The sequence below is a fragment of the Chiloscyllium punctatum genome, chromosome 13 (genome assembly GCF_047496795.1).
Source record: "Chiloscyllium punctatum isolate Juve2018m chromosome 13, sChiPun1.3, whole genome shotgun sequence".
NCBI lineage: Eukaryota > Metazoa > Chordata > Chondrichthyes > Orectolobiformes > Hemiscylliidae > Chiloscyllium > Chiloscyllium punctatum.
Genome location: NC_092751.1, coordinates 35,619,621 through 35,634,414, shown reverse-complemented (window position 1 = coordinate 35,634,414; position 14,794 = coordinate 35,619,621). Strand labels below are relative to the sequence as shown.

The 14,794-nt window shown below is 46.1% G+C and overlaps 1 long non-coding RNA gene across 4 annotated transcripts in view; it reads left to right on the top strand.

The window, feature by feature from the left end:
• The window catches only part of LOC140484493 (uncharacterized), a 72,535-nt gene that overhangs the window by 22,775 nt on the left and 34,966 nt on the right, over positions 1-14,794 (top strand). For 2 of the 4 annotated variants that reach the window (XR_011962195.1, XR_011962194.1), the window contains exons 1-2: positions 2,267-2,436; positions 7,372-7,478. This is a non-coding gene — a long non-coding RNA (uncharacterized lncRNA). Of the gene's footprint in view, positions 1-2,266; positions 2,437-7,371; positions 7,479-10,712; positions 11,106-14,794 lie in introns of those variants that run through there. The other 2 variants (XR_011962196.1, XR_011962193.1) reach the window with 2 other exon arrangements.

The following is a 14,794-nucleotide window of genomic DNA, read 5'->3' as shown; positions in this document are numbered from 1 at the left end:
GTCAAACTGCCTCACGTGGTGTTCCCGGTTTTTGTCCAAACCTACATCTTTCTCCAATCTCATCTCATGTCAAGCCTTATCAGAGCTCATCTTGACCGTTTACCCTAATCTCAATAAACCATAGAGTTTCCAACTCTCTTTTCTCCTCCTCCTCATCAGTCCCCCTCACCGATTCACAGACATTGTTCTTGTTCTGTCTTTTCTGGTTATGGTCCTTCTCTCCCATTCTGTGAAAAACTGACATTTGACCTCAATGTTGTTCGAAAATCCTGCTCCATCTCCACTCTCCCTTTCCTTTCTGAATTCCTTGCAATTGGTGACCCTTATGGATCTATCCTTGGTCCCTTCTGTCTCTCACCTACATACTGCCAGGAGGTGACATTGTGCAAAAGGACCATGTTGGGTTTCACATGTACACTGACGATGCCCAGTTCGCTCTCCCCATCATCCCTCTCCATTACTCCACTGTTACTCAGTTATCAAACTGCTTACCACATTCCCACTACTCGATTAGGTGCAGTTTCCTCCAATGAAACATTGTAGTGGTTAAACCCGTTGCCTTACAAATTCCTTTCCCTAACTGCTGAGTCTCTCCCTCTCACTGGGAACTATGCAGCAGAACTACACTCTTCACAGTATTGCAGTTATATCTGACGCGAAGCTGACCTTCTGATCAGACATCTACACAATCCAAAACACCAGGAATTCCAATCTCTAAACCGTTGCTTATCTCCTCCTCACCCCAGCTCCATTGCTACTGAAACCCCTTACCTGTGTCTGTGTTGCCTTAAACTTGACGAATCCAAAGCAGAATCCTTGATTCTGTGACTGGCTCAGAATCTGGTTTCAGACTCCCCTCTCAGTATTTACCCTCAAACACATCAGTATTTATTCTGTCAAACCCCTTAAGAATCTGATGGTGCGGTCTGATTGTACGTGGTGGAAATGGCAGAGGATGATGTGTTGTATCTGGGTGGAACGTAAGGACTTGGATGGGGGTGGGGGTTGGGGGGGTTCTATCCTTGCTGCAGTTGGAGGTGTGGGTTTCAAAGGCAGACGTGCAGGAAGTGGAGGAGATACATTGGATGGTATTGACCACATGGGAGGGGAAATTGCAGTCTTTGAAATACGGGGCCATTTGGTATGTTCTGGCCTCACTGGAACACAGCAGTAAGCATGAGATAGAGATGTTCAGGGTCTATTTTTGCAGCAGAACATAGATCATCAGTCGCCATTTCCGCCACCTCCATTGAGATGCTGCCAGACACAGGTTCCTGTCCCCTCCATTAACAGCTGTGCACACTCCCAGCCAGATCGTAATCCACTCCTTTTTCTTTCCAAATGCTCCAGTCTCTCTTTGGGTTCTGTCCCTCCCTGTTATTTACTCTTTAACCCCTATCTCCTGCAATACAAAGATCAGCAGGTTAGTTGAATTGACCAAGCTAAATTTCCCATAATATTCAGGGATGTGTAGGTTAGGTGCATTAGTCAGGAGAAATGTAGAGTAATAGGGTAGGGGAATGGGTCTGGGTGGGATACTCTTCGGAGAGACGCTGTGGACATTTTGGGCTGAATAGCCTGTTTCCATGCTGTCAAGATTCTAATTTTCCCAGCTCCCATCGGATCTGAGGAAGGGCCACTGGACAGATTTCTGTTCCCAGATGCTGCCAGACCTGCTGAGATTTCCCAGCACCTTCTGCTTGTTGTTCCTGATTAACCCCATCCGTACACCTTCCGGGTTTGATTCAGACAGGGGGAGGATCCCACCAGTGACCTCACAATGGGGTCCAGCTGATTGATGGCAGCTTCAGACCAATAGGAAAAGGTGGTGGGACTGGTGGACCAAGTGGAACCAGCTGGTCATCCAGACAATGGGAGTGAATGAGGGGTGTGGCCAATGGGATGACACGTCACCAGTAACTCGGCCGATGCAGTGCCACGTGACTCTGCAGTTGGTGAATGTGGGAGATGCAAACAGGGAAGGGGAGAGTGGCCTCGGGGACAGGGAGATAATGAGTCACTTTAGACTGGGAAGTTTTAATTACACTCTGTGCGGTTCATAAGTCTGAATTAGAAACTCTTAGTCCTTCGTTTGCAGCAGATGGGAAAATGGCTGCGGCCCTTAGGCAGTGATAGGCCCTGGGATATGGCTGCCATCTTTATTGGGGGCAAGGTACAGTGAGGCGCATGTGCATGTTCCCTTCCTCGGATGGGGGGGTGCGATTTGAAGAGAGGTATTTACACATCAAGCACATACCAAGAGAAAAGTATGTCTTTATAATCTTCCTGCACTGACTGTGAGTTTTGTTTTGTGAATTCATTTCATAGGATATTAAATCAGAATAATTGAGGCTGGGATCTCAAAAGCAAGTTTTTACAGTCAATGGAGTCATCAGGATCTGAATATCATTGGCATTTAACTGTGGAAGGAGAAAGGTTTGTCTGATCTGTTTGTGAGAAAATATCTCCAATATTTTTGTTAAGCAGAAAGATGTACAAATTCATGGTTGGGTCACCCTTTGGGTATGTGCTCTGTTCTGGGCTCTGCAGCAGAGGAAGGAGGTATTGGCCTGAAAGGGAGCACAGATTTATCCAGATTACACCTCGTCTCTTTGTAAGAACTCTCAGATTTAGACCCAATCACCCACTTTATGATGTTAAGCTGTAAACTTCCCATTAAAAATCCTTTTGGACTCAAATTCCAGTACCTTTTCAGGTCGAATGTTCCAGCTTCTGACAACTGTCTGTTCATTCAGAAACTGCTGAGGTCCATGTTGACTCTGGGGTTACAAAGGGCTGAATTGAAAGATGAGGTGCTGTCCCTGAGCTCCCATTGAGATACATTGGGACAGTAAGGGAGCTGAGGGCAGTGTAGGTGAGAGCATTCAATGAAAATGACAGGGCTGCACTGTGAGGGCTGCTTGGCTCAATGAGAGTGTTCTGGAGTTGGGTGTAAACAGAGTGAGGGGAGACAGGGAGAAGGTGAAGCTGAAACTCCGTTTTAGTTCAGGCCGTTCAGAAATTCACAGTCCCAATGGGAACAGCCAGTTTTTAATTGATACCTGCAGACTATTTGTTAACAGTTTTTAAAGTACTTTCCTGAGGGCAGTTGAAAGTTAACCACATTGCTGTGGGTCTGGAGTCACATGTAGGTCAGACCAGGTGAGGATGACCGTTTCCTTCCCTACAGGACATTAGTGAACCAGATGGGTTTTCTAACAATCAACAATAGTTTCATCGTCATCATTCTCCTTTCCATTCTAGATTGTATTGAATTCCGATGCTGCCATCAGCCATGTTGGGATTCTAACCCAAATCCTCGGAACACTGTACATATCACTCATCTGGCAGGAATACCATTAAGCCATTGCCTCCCTTTTTAACAATGTTTAAAAGAAAGTTCCATCATTCTACGTGTACAATGTGAGATAAAATACTGCAACGTCCATGTGTCAGCCTCTCCAAAAGGTCAATCAACAGAAATTTGTTTGGGGGCGAAATATTTCACTTTTTTGGGCCAGTTTATTAAACAAAAATGAATCTAAATAAAAATCTTATGCCACGGCCATGTAATTTCTGAAGCCGGAGGGGGATTACAGAGACAGGGAGGGTTGTGGGGCCAGAGGGGGATTGTTGTCCAAACATCACTGTGGTGTACATGGACTGCAGCATTTCAGGGAGGCGGTTAACCACCACTTTCTCCAAAACAAGTAAAGGTGGCCAATCAATACTGGTCTGGGCAGCAAAGGCAACCCCCAGTGAATAAAACCAAGCAGTGACCTCTCTGAGCTGACTTGCTATGAAGTTAAAAATTTCTCTGGAAATGGAGTGGGCAGAGAAGAGAACAGAGACATTTCACAGCTGCCCTCAGAGAGACCTCACCCTTGGAAGTATTCAGAGCCGGGGATCAGCTCAGTGAGTTTCAGTCTCTTCAAATATCAATCTTAGTCGGTTTAATTTTATTAAATCTACAATAGTGAGTAAGGTGAGGATTTCTTTTTCATGTCTTACGGTCTCTTGATGAAATGTTTAAGATATGAACCGTAAGCATTAAGTTATTTTCGGGCAGTATTTTTCGAGCAGTAAGACTGTGCCTTTGTCTTGGTCTGTAGATTGTTAAGGCGGAGAGATGGCCTGTTGTAGAGTGGCGTGCTGTTCCTGTCGGATGTGGGAGATTAGGGAGAGTTTCAATGATCCTGATGATTGTTTGCAGGAAGTGTGATTGCAAATCCTATTGGATTGCATGGATTGCTGGAGGAGTGATTAAAGACAGTGAGGAATTGACAGGAGCCGGGGGGTGTGATAAGGGGCAGTCTCAGGAATGCAGGATACTGCAGATACAGTCAGGTAGGTGGGTTACCTCCAGGAAAGCTAGGAGGGGTAGGCAGGTAGTACAGCAGTCTTCTATGGCTATCTCCATCTCAGACAAGTATACTGTTTTGGAAAATGTAGGTGGTAACAGACTTTCAGGGGAATGTAGCACTGACAGTCAAGTTACTGGTACTGAGACTGGCTTCTAACATAATTTGAGGTATATCCAGTTCCACATGATCGATGGTGATAGGGGACTCTCTAGTCAGGGGGCACAGTCTGCCATTTCTGCAGCTGACAGTGAGACATCAGAATGGGTGGTGCGGCCCTGGTGCCAGTGTCAAGGATGTCTCTCAAAGGGAGCAGAATATTCTCAAAAGGGAAAATAACCAGTGAGAGGACATTGTACATTGGTACCAATGGCAAAGGAAGGGGAAAGCATGGGGTCCTGACGAGCAGGGTGATTTGCTAGTGCTACTGGGGAGGCATTAAACCAGTGAGGGAGCCGGGGTAATCCTAAAGAGATAGTGAGAAAAGAGGTGAGTCTGAGACTGGTACTGTTCACCAGTCAGACTGTCAAGGCAGGCAAGAGCAAGTCACAGAATGAGGTGGGACGGACCAGTTACACTGCATTTATTTCAGTGCAAGAGAACTGACAGGTCAGGCAGGTGGGCTCAGGGTATGGTTTTGAACATGGCAGCAATATTACAGCAATTACAGAGGCATCACTCAGGGATGGATAGGACTAGCAGCTTAATGTTCCAGGATATAGATGCTATAGCAAGGATAGAAAGGGGCCAACAGAACAGGGAGAGAGGTGTTTTTGCTTAGGGATAACATTATGGCTGGACTTCGGGAGGATATTCCTGGGAGTACCTCCAGGCAAGTTATTTGGTTGGTACTGAGAAATAAGAAAAGGATGACCATCTTACTGGGATTGTATTATAGACTCACTCCCAATAGTCAGCAGGGAATTGAGACACAACTTTACCAGGAGACCTCAGTTATCTGTAAGAATAATATGGATGCAATGACAAGTGGCTTTAACTTTACCAACGTGGCCTATGAGTGCTGTAGCGTTAAGGGCTTGGATGGAAAGGTTCAGTGTGTACGAGAACATTTCAGATTCAGTTTGTAGGATGTACCTACTAGAGAAGGAACAAAACCTGACCTGTTTTCTTTACTCATTCACTGGATGAGGCTGTCACTGACTCGACCAGCATTTATTGCTGCGTTTACCCAGAGGGCAGTTAAGAGTCAACCTCGTTGCTCTAGATCTGGAGTCACATGCAGACTAGACCAGGTAAGGATGGCATTTTCCTTCCCTAAAGGTCATTAGTGAACCACATTGGTTTTTCCAACAATTGACAATGGATTCCTTGTCGTCACTAGGTTATTTTTTTCCAGATATTTATTGAATTCACATTCAAAAATCTGCCGTGATGGGATTCAAACCCGGGTCCCCAGAACGTTATCTGGGTCTCTGGATTAACTGTCTAGTGATAATTTCACTCCGTCATCACTGCCTCTTAGGAAATGAGGCAGGGTGAGTGACTGAGGTATCAGTGGGGCAGCGCATCAGCACCAAAGATCCCACAGTATTGTGGCTCAGTGCTTAGCGCTGCTGCCTCAGCACCAGGGACCTGGGTTTGATTCCAGCCTCGGGCAACTGTCTGTGTTCAAGTTGGCACATTCTGCCCAGTATCTGTGAGGGTTTCCTTCGGGTGTTCCAGTTTCCTCCCACAGTCCAAAGATGTGTAGGTTAGTTAAACCACGTTAAATTTCCCATAGTGTGCAGATGTGGTATATGAGGTTTTGGGATGTGCAGGCAAATCTCTGCCTGATGTGAAAAGATCCTTTTCGGGTCTTGGACAGAGGTCAGAGGGAGGTGTGGCCGCACGTTCTACATTTCCCATGGTGGCAAGTGAGGGTCAAGGGTGTGGAGCATGGGTTGGTGGGAGGGTGTGGACCGAACATGGGAGGTGCAGAGGGAATGGTCTCTGCGGAACACAGATAGTGTTGGAGAGGGAAATATGTCTCTGGTGGTGGGGTCTGGCTTTAGGTAGCAGAAATAACAGAGGTTAATGCGCTGTATCTGGAGATTAGTGGGGTGGAAGGTGAAGACCGCAGGGTTATATTCTTTATTGTGGCTGGAGGGGTGGGGTAAAGGCGGAGGTGAGGGAAGTGGAGGGTATGTGTTGGAGGGCATTGTTGATCAAGTCAGAGGAAAATTACGGTCCTTGAAGTAGGCCTTTCAGGAATGATGAAGGGCTTTTACCCGAAACGTCGATTTCGCTGCTCGTTGGATGCTGCCTGAACTGCTATGCTCTTCCAGCACCACTAATCCAACTTATGGTTAGCCACTAGCTGTCTCCATTGTGAGCTGTTCCCCACCTATATCACTCCACGATTGAAGCTGCCGAGGACACAAACCTTTGGAATATCATCCCTAACTCCCTCTCTCCGCCTTAAAGATGTATCTAAAAATCGTTCTCTTTAATCAACATTTCTATCATTCGTGAAGCATTTTAGGAGATTTGTCAATGTGAAAGGCTCCATACAATGCAGGTAGTTGTTGTTATTGTCTGACATCTGGAGAAACAGGGATGAGCCCTCTCACTCTCTCTCATACCTGATGAACAGCAGCAAAAGCAGGAAGCACTGAGCATGCTCCAGCCCACAATAGGCCTCGGATTATTGATGTCAGCGCAGCACCAATAAGAATGGGGGAAAGGGGGCTAGAGGTGCTGGTTGGTCCTTCAACCAATCAGAATGAATGAGGGGCGGGGCAATACTCAACCACGTGATAAACTTCACTGAGAGCACAGTGTTGTTGTGACCAAGGCATTGGAAATGTGTGAAGGTGAAGGGCAGGGGGAAGGAAAGGCACATTGACCAGGAAGAGGAGGAAATTTTCATGGTATGGGATAAGAGGTTTTACAGAACTTAGTGCACGTAGTAAAACACAAATTTAAAAATCCCAAATTCTGCACCATTTTCCCTCCCTATAATGCATTTTGCACTCCCTGAAATATTAACTGTGTGTTTCTCCCTCCACAGATACCAGTGATCAGTGCCAAAGCCCCATTGCCTGTGGAGAAGGTGATGTTTGACTTCCTTGTACAGCTGCAGTTCGTGTGGTGAAGGTGCTCCCACAATGTGTTTGGGTAAGAGCTGTTATAGATTATTCACTCAGCGACAGTGAAGAATTGACAATAAGTGTGCAAATCAACAACAGTTGTTTTTTTTTATCATGTTTATAATTGCATAGACATATGATTGAGAACTTGTGACATAAAGTAACAGATGAGGATATTAGGTCAGGTGATCAAAGGAATTGCCAAATAAGCAGGTTTTCAGGAATACGTTAAAGGAGGAAAGCAGGTCTGAGGGGGTTCGGGTGGGAATTCCAGACCGTGTTGCCTTGGCAACAGTAGAAACAGCCAGACAGGTGAAGCAATGAATAGACACATCGTTGGGAGTCTGAAAGAAAATGAGTTGTTGGGGTCTCACAGGTTGTGTGCTGCAGGGAGACAGGGATGTTCACAGCCAGGAATTACATCAAGGGTGAGAATTTTAAATTGTTGCTTGTTAATAGGAGCCTTTTGATGGATCAACAAGTTTTGGTACAAGTGAGTACTTGGGCAGTAGGGTTTTAGATACTCTTGAGATTACATGTAAGTTGAATGTGGGAGGCTGGCCAGGAGTGTGTTTGGATAATGAAGTCTGGAGATAACACAGGGATGGACGAGTGTTTCTGTAAATGAGCTGAGACTAGGGTGGAGTTGTTTGATGTCACTGATGTAGAAATAGTGCTTTGGGAGTTGGGCTGCTCCTCCTCCTCATCACCCCCCCTCCCCAAATCACAGATATTGTTCCTTGTTCTACCTGTCTGTCTTTTCTGGTTATGTCCTTCTCTCCCATTCTACTACAAACTAATATTTGACCCCACCGTTGTTGCAAAAACCTACTCCATCCTGACTCTCCCTATCCTTTCTGAATTCCTTGTACTTGGTGTCCCTTAAGGATCTCTCCTTGGTCCCTCCTGTTTCTCACCTACACACTGCCAGGAGGTGACATTGTCCAAAAGCACCGTGTTAGGTTTCACATGTACACTGACAATGCCCAGCTCTCCCTCCCCACCATCCCTCTCCATTACTCAGTTATCAAACTGATCATCACACTCCCACTACGCGATTGGCTGCAATTTCCTGCAACGGATGTTGCAGTGGTTAAACCCATTGCCTTCAGTTGCTATTACAAATCACTTTCCCTTACTGCTGAGCCCCTCCCTCTCCCTGGGAACTGTCTGAGGCAGTTCCACACTCTTGACAATATTGCTCTCATATATGACCCCAAGGTGAACTTCTGATCAGACATCTACACAATCACAAACACCAGGAATTCCAATCTCTTAAATGTTGCTTGTCTCCACCACACCCCAGCTCCATTGCTACTGAAACCCCTCACCTGTGTCGGTGTTGCCTTAAACTTGACGAATCCAAAACAGAATCCGTGATTCTGTGACTGACCCAGAATCTGGTTCCAGACTCCCTCATGATGGGAAAAATCCTCTCAGTATTTACCCTGTCAAACTCCTTAAGAATCCTACATGTTACAATGAGATCCCCTCTCATTCTTCCCAAATCCAGTGAGTAGAGTCCCAACGTCTTCAGCCTTTTCTTAAAAGATACTCCCTGCAAACCAGGGTTCATCCCAGTCAATCTTCTGTGAAATGCCTCTGATGGAATGATGTATTTCCTTAAATAAAGGGACAAAAACTTCTGTCATTACTCCAGATGTGGTCTCACTCGCACTTTATAAAGTTACTCTCAGGTATATACTCCAAACAACTCCCTTTAAACTTACACAGATGTTGTTGGAAATGCGCAGAAGATCATGCAGCATCTGTGAAGAAAAATCAGTTAAAGTTTCGGGTCTGGTCACCCTTCCTCAGATACGTTAACCCTAATTTCTTTTCATAGATGCTGCTTGACCTGCTGAGCTTTTCCAGAAACTTCTGTTTCTCTTCCTGGTTTATAGCATCTTCAGTTGGTTCGGTTTTCATATACTTTAAACTTGCCCCCTCTCTTCTAGAATTTGTCATTTCCTCCTTGGAAAAAAGATTCACATTTGTTTGGACTCCCCTACCCTGGGAAGAATGAAACCGTGACGAGTCACCCTATCATTGCTCCTCATAATTTTATAAAATTCAATAAAGCCACCTAAAGTGTCCAGTGCTGCAGGGAAATAGCCTCAGCCGATTCAGCCTCTCCCGATGGTTCACGTGTTCCAATACTGACAATACCCTAGTAAAACCATTCTGAACTCTTGCAAGTTTCCCAACATCTTTCCTATAACAGGGAGACTGGAATTGAAAGCAGTCTGGGGATTCCAAAAGTGGCCGAGCCAATAAACTGTACAACGTAAACATGATCTCCCAACTCCTATTCTCAATGCACTGCCCAATAACAGGTAGCATACCGCACACCACCTTCACCGACCTGTCCACCTTCAACCACACTTTCAAGGAACTATCAACCCACACTGCATGGTCTGTTTGTCTGTCAACACTTCCCAGGAACTTGTCATTAAGAGGTTGAGTCCTATTCTGGTAACATCTTTCTGAAATCAGGGAGACCACAATTGAATACAGTATTCTAAAACTGGCCTCACCAATGCCCTACTCAGCCACAACGTGACCTCCTAATCCCTATACTCAGTGACAGAATCCCTACAGTGTGGAAACAGGCCTTTCGGCCCATGAGAGCATACCAACCATCGGAACAGCATTCCACCCTAACTCTGTAACCTGCCATTACCCAAAGCTAATCCTGCCAACCTGCATGTCTTTGGGTTTGTGGGAGGAAATTAAGAGCACCCAGAGAAAGCCCACGCAGACACACAGGGAGAATGTGCAAACACCACCCAGACAGTGGAATCGAACCAGAGTCCATTTATTGGTCAACACATTCCATTAAATGTTAGTGTCCCATATGTCATGTTCAGCACCTGATCTCTCTGAAACTCTACTTTCCAAGAACTAAGCAGTTGTTCTGAGCTCTTCGGAGGGAATTAATGTCAGGATGAGAAAACAGGAACCGGGTTTAGTTTTAGATCTACAAAATAACTCTCCATCTTCCCACTCTGTCTGTTCCCCACGCTCTGTACCCCCACCCCCCGACGGTCTGTTCTCTTTCCCCCCCCTGTTGGTCTGTCTCCCCCCTCCCCCCCCCCATTTATCTGCCGGTCTGTCTCTCCCCCCTCCCTCTGTCGGTCTCTACCCACCCCCCCCGTTCCCCCTGTCTGTTCCCCTCCTCTCTAAACCCACTTTCTGTCCCCATCTGTCTCTGTGCCACCCCTTTCTATCCCCCCCCACTGCATGTGGCACTCATCCACAGACTCTATCAACAAACACATCGACTTGGACCCAATATACCGACCACTACAGTGGACAGCTCGAACTGACAACCGGAAGCGGCAGAGACAGGCCACTACAAATGCCGGAGGAAACAGCACAGAAGCGCTTCACAGGAGGCTCCCAAGCACTGAGGATGTCACCTAGGCAGGGGACGAAACGTTTGCAAGACAAATTCCCAGATCGGCGAACAGAACCACAACAACTGTATAAGTCCTGCTAAGGTTTGCTTTTCCAAAATACAGCAGCTCGCATTTTTCTAAACTGAACTCCTCAGTCCATTCACCCATCTGATCCAGATCCTCTTGTACTCTGAGGTAATCTTTTTCCCTGCTACTCCACCTCCCATTTTGGTGTCATCTGCAAATTACTTACAATACCTCTTCTGTTCACATCCAAATCATGGATATAAATGGCGAACAGTAGTGGATCCAGCACCGATCCTTGAGACTCCACTGGTCACAGGCCTCCAGCCTGAAAAGCCCCCTCTGCCTTCTACCTTCGGGCCACTTTTGTACTCCATGCGATCTAACCTTTCTGACCAGTCTCCCGTGAGGAACCTTGTCGAACACCTTACTGAAGTCCATGTAGATCATGTCCATGCTCTGACCTCAGCAATCCTCTTTGTTACTTCTTCAAAAAAACTGAGTCAAATTCATGAGATATGATTTCCCATGCACAAAGCTGTTATTAGTATCCAGGATTTAACTCTGTACATTGGGGTCTGCGTTGCCCAGTTATAGGTGTTAATATTCTGAATGAAGTTCAAGGACACCAGCATTTTGTCAGTGAGTCTGTATTGAGTCTTGTTAATGTCACCAACACAGGGGAGTTCCTTTTGAAAGGCAGTCCCAGTATCCCTTGCCCACCAGGAAATAGTGTAAGTGTCCTTACCTCTGGACTAGGAGGATGAGGCTCAGAGTTGAGGAACAGCATCTTTGAAGAGGCTGATTACTAAACCTGCCCAAGCCACCAGGCCATACTGTCTCCCAGCTGTCCATGCCTGAGCCTCCAAACAGAACCTTCCTGTCGTTTCTCTCCTGTCAGACTCTCCCATTGCTCAGTTTGTCCAGGATCCCCTCCTGCTGCTGCACTGATCCTGTCCCTCACTGACCTGTCCATCGCCCAGTGTCCTCCACATTCATTCACTGTTCACAATCCCATTCACCCAGTCCTCCCGCCCCGCCCCCTCCCGACGACATAGACGGCTCAGTGGTTAGCACTGCTACCTCACAGCACCAGGTACCCGGGTTCGATTCCGGCCGTGGCGACTGTCTGTGTGGAGTTTGTGCATTCTCCCCGTGTCTGAGCAGGTTTCCTCCCACAATCCAAAGATATGCAGGGCAGGTGAATTGGCCATTCTAAATTGCCCATAGTATTGGTTACATTAGGGGGCATAGGTCTGTGTAAGTTACTGTTTGCAGGGTCGGTACGGACTTGTTTGGCCGAAGGGCCTGTTTCCATACGGTAGGGATTCTGATATATTGGGCAGCAGCTACTGTCAATCACCAGGACTCTTGTATGATCGGGAGCACGAGATATAGGACGGGAGACCAGTGCATGGGTGCAGTGCTGGCCAATTGTGGGAGTATGCGCAGTATAGGTCTGTGCCTGGGAAGGAGGCTGTGGGTGTGAGGGGTTAATCTATCATTAGCAGCTTCATCCCTCTAGGAGCAGGACCCAGAGGAATGGCCCTTCTCTTGCTACCCTGACATGTGATCAGACTATCAGTGGGGCAGCGTTTTGCAGAAAGTTATCAGAACTCTTTTGTGAAGATTCAGGGTTGTTATGGAAAGGGACAAGGATGGGCCTGCAGTTAGAATTCCAGTTTGGCTCATTTTAGTCAGATGGGTCTTGGCCAGAGTGTGCAGGAAGCAGTGTATGCAGGATGGTTCTGATCAGGAGCTAGGAAACTGAATTCGATGAGAGAGTGTGTGAGAAGTGGGTGTGGAGGAAAGGAGTGGGGGGATTGGTTTGGATTTCAGTTCACAGAAGAGAGAAATTGTGAGACTGAGGTTTAAAGCTTTGGGGGAACAAGGAAACTACAGTTTAATACTACAATTGTCTTATGAATTTCCATCCTGTATTAACATTGGTAACTTGTGTACTCTGTTGTATGGTACTGAAAGGGTGGATTTGCGGATGAGAAATACAAATTGAACTTCATGTTCAGATCTGATAGTTACTTGATCCGTGCCGATCTGAATATCATTGGCCTTTTCATCTGGAAGGAAAGGTATGCATTCTGTCCGTGGGCGAATATTTCAAATCTCGGTGTGACTTTAAAAGTACTGAGACACAGCCAAGTCCATGTCAGCATGGTGAGTGTGGAGAGAGATTCCATTTGCTTTTGAAAGTCTGGAAAATCATGGCACATTTCCCAGGAACAATTAAGCCACAACATTGCTTTGTAGAAGGACAAGACTTTAATTAACCATGCAACCAGAAAGACACAAGGATACCTGCACCATGGGAAACACTATGAAAACGGGATTGTTGTAAAGGAGTTCATTCTCGATCATGGATTGTAATCTATTGGCATTGTCACGTCAGTTCCAGCGCTGTGGGGAAATACCGGAAATATGATGGATGTAATGTAGGTTTCAGTTATTAAACTGTAAAAAGTGCAGAACAATTTACAAGGATGTTCCCAGGGCTCAGGGGTCTGAGTTATAGGGAGAGGTTGGACAAGTGAGGATTTTATGTTTTAGAGCAGAGGAAACTGAGGGGGTTCTTTTTTCGAAGTGTATAAGACCATGAGAGGCATGGATAAGGTGAATGCACTCAGTCTTTTTCCCAGGAACTCAAGGATTGGACAGCTTGATTGGATCAGTTTAAGGTTAGAGGAGAGAGAATAAAAGGGAAGCTGAGGGGCAACTGTTTTACACAGAGGGTGGTATGTAAATGGAATGAGCTGCCAGTGGAAGTGGTTCAGGCAGGAACACTCACAACAGGTAAAAGACATTTGGACAAATACATGGATAGGAAAGGGTCATATGCAGATGGGCCAAGTGCAGGGAAATAGGGTTAGCGTGGATGGACATTCTGGTCGGCATGGGCCACTTTGGGCCAAAGGGCCTGTCTCTGCTGCAGGATTCTATAACTCTAAGTGCATTTGCTATTTCTCCCCCTAACTCTGTTGGTATCCTGGGATGTATTCCATCAGGGCAATGAGACTTGTTTACTTTTAGCTCCATTAGCTTGTCTCTTTCACGATAATGGTTATTATCTAGGTCTTCACCCTCCTTAGTCTCCTTATCCATTACTGCCATGCTCTTCGTATCCTCCACTGTGAAGACTGACTGCTGTGTACTCATATTCCTGAACCCTGCTGGATAGGAATAACTCGGCACAGAACTCTGAGAGGTCTTCTTTGAGTCTTTATTGATGAGACATGGCAGTTACATGGATAGTGTACTTGCAGAACACCTTCAGGCAGCATCAGGTAACTCCCTGCCTGTCCGATGTACAGCTCCCATTGTGGTTTGGGACTTTGAATGGAGACTGTCTCTCAGTATTATCTCCATGGCAACGGCCGTTAGAAAGTCTAGTTCAGTTCAGCACTTTGTGGTTAAACCACACACCCCTCCCCCATGCCCCCGTGGCTCCCTCAAGTATCTGAAAGGCGCTTCAGTTTCAGTGGAGCTCTCTATCAGGATTCTGATGTGGAGGAGCCGGTGGTGGGGTGGACAAGGTTTAAAAACCACACATCACCAGGTTATAGTCCAACAGGTTTATTTGGAAGTACAAGCTTTTGGAGTGTGCTGTGATTTTTAACTTGATCAGGATTATCTCTATGGTAACAGTTAAATGCTTCAACAATTACAGAGGCCATATGTTCCCCACACAATAGGTTCCCCTCTAGCAGTGTAAACTGCTATTCTGGCCCTGGGGATAGCTACTCATCACTTTTCTCCCCCAATCCCATCTCGCTTTCTGTTGATCTTTAAAGTTTTTCTAATCTCCTAGTTTCTCCTTGGTCTTTGCCAATCTGTATGTATTCTATTTCAGTTTGATAGACTCCCTTATTTCCTGAGCCACCCATGACAGATTATCCCTTTTCCT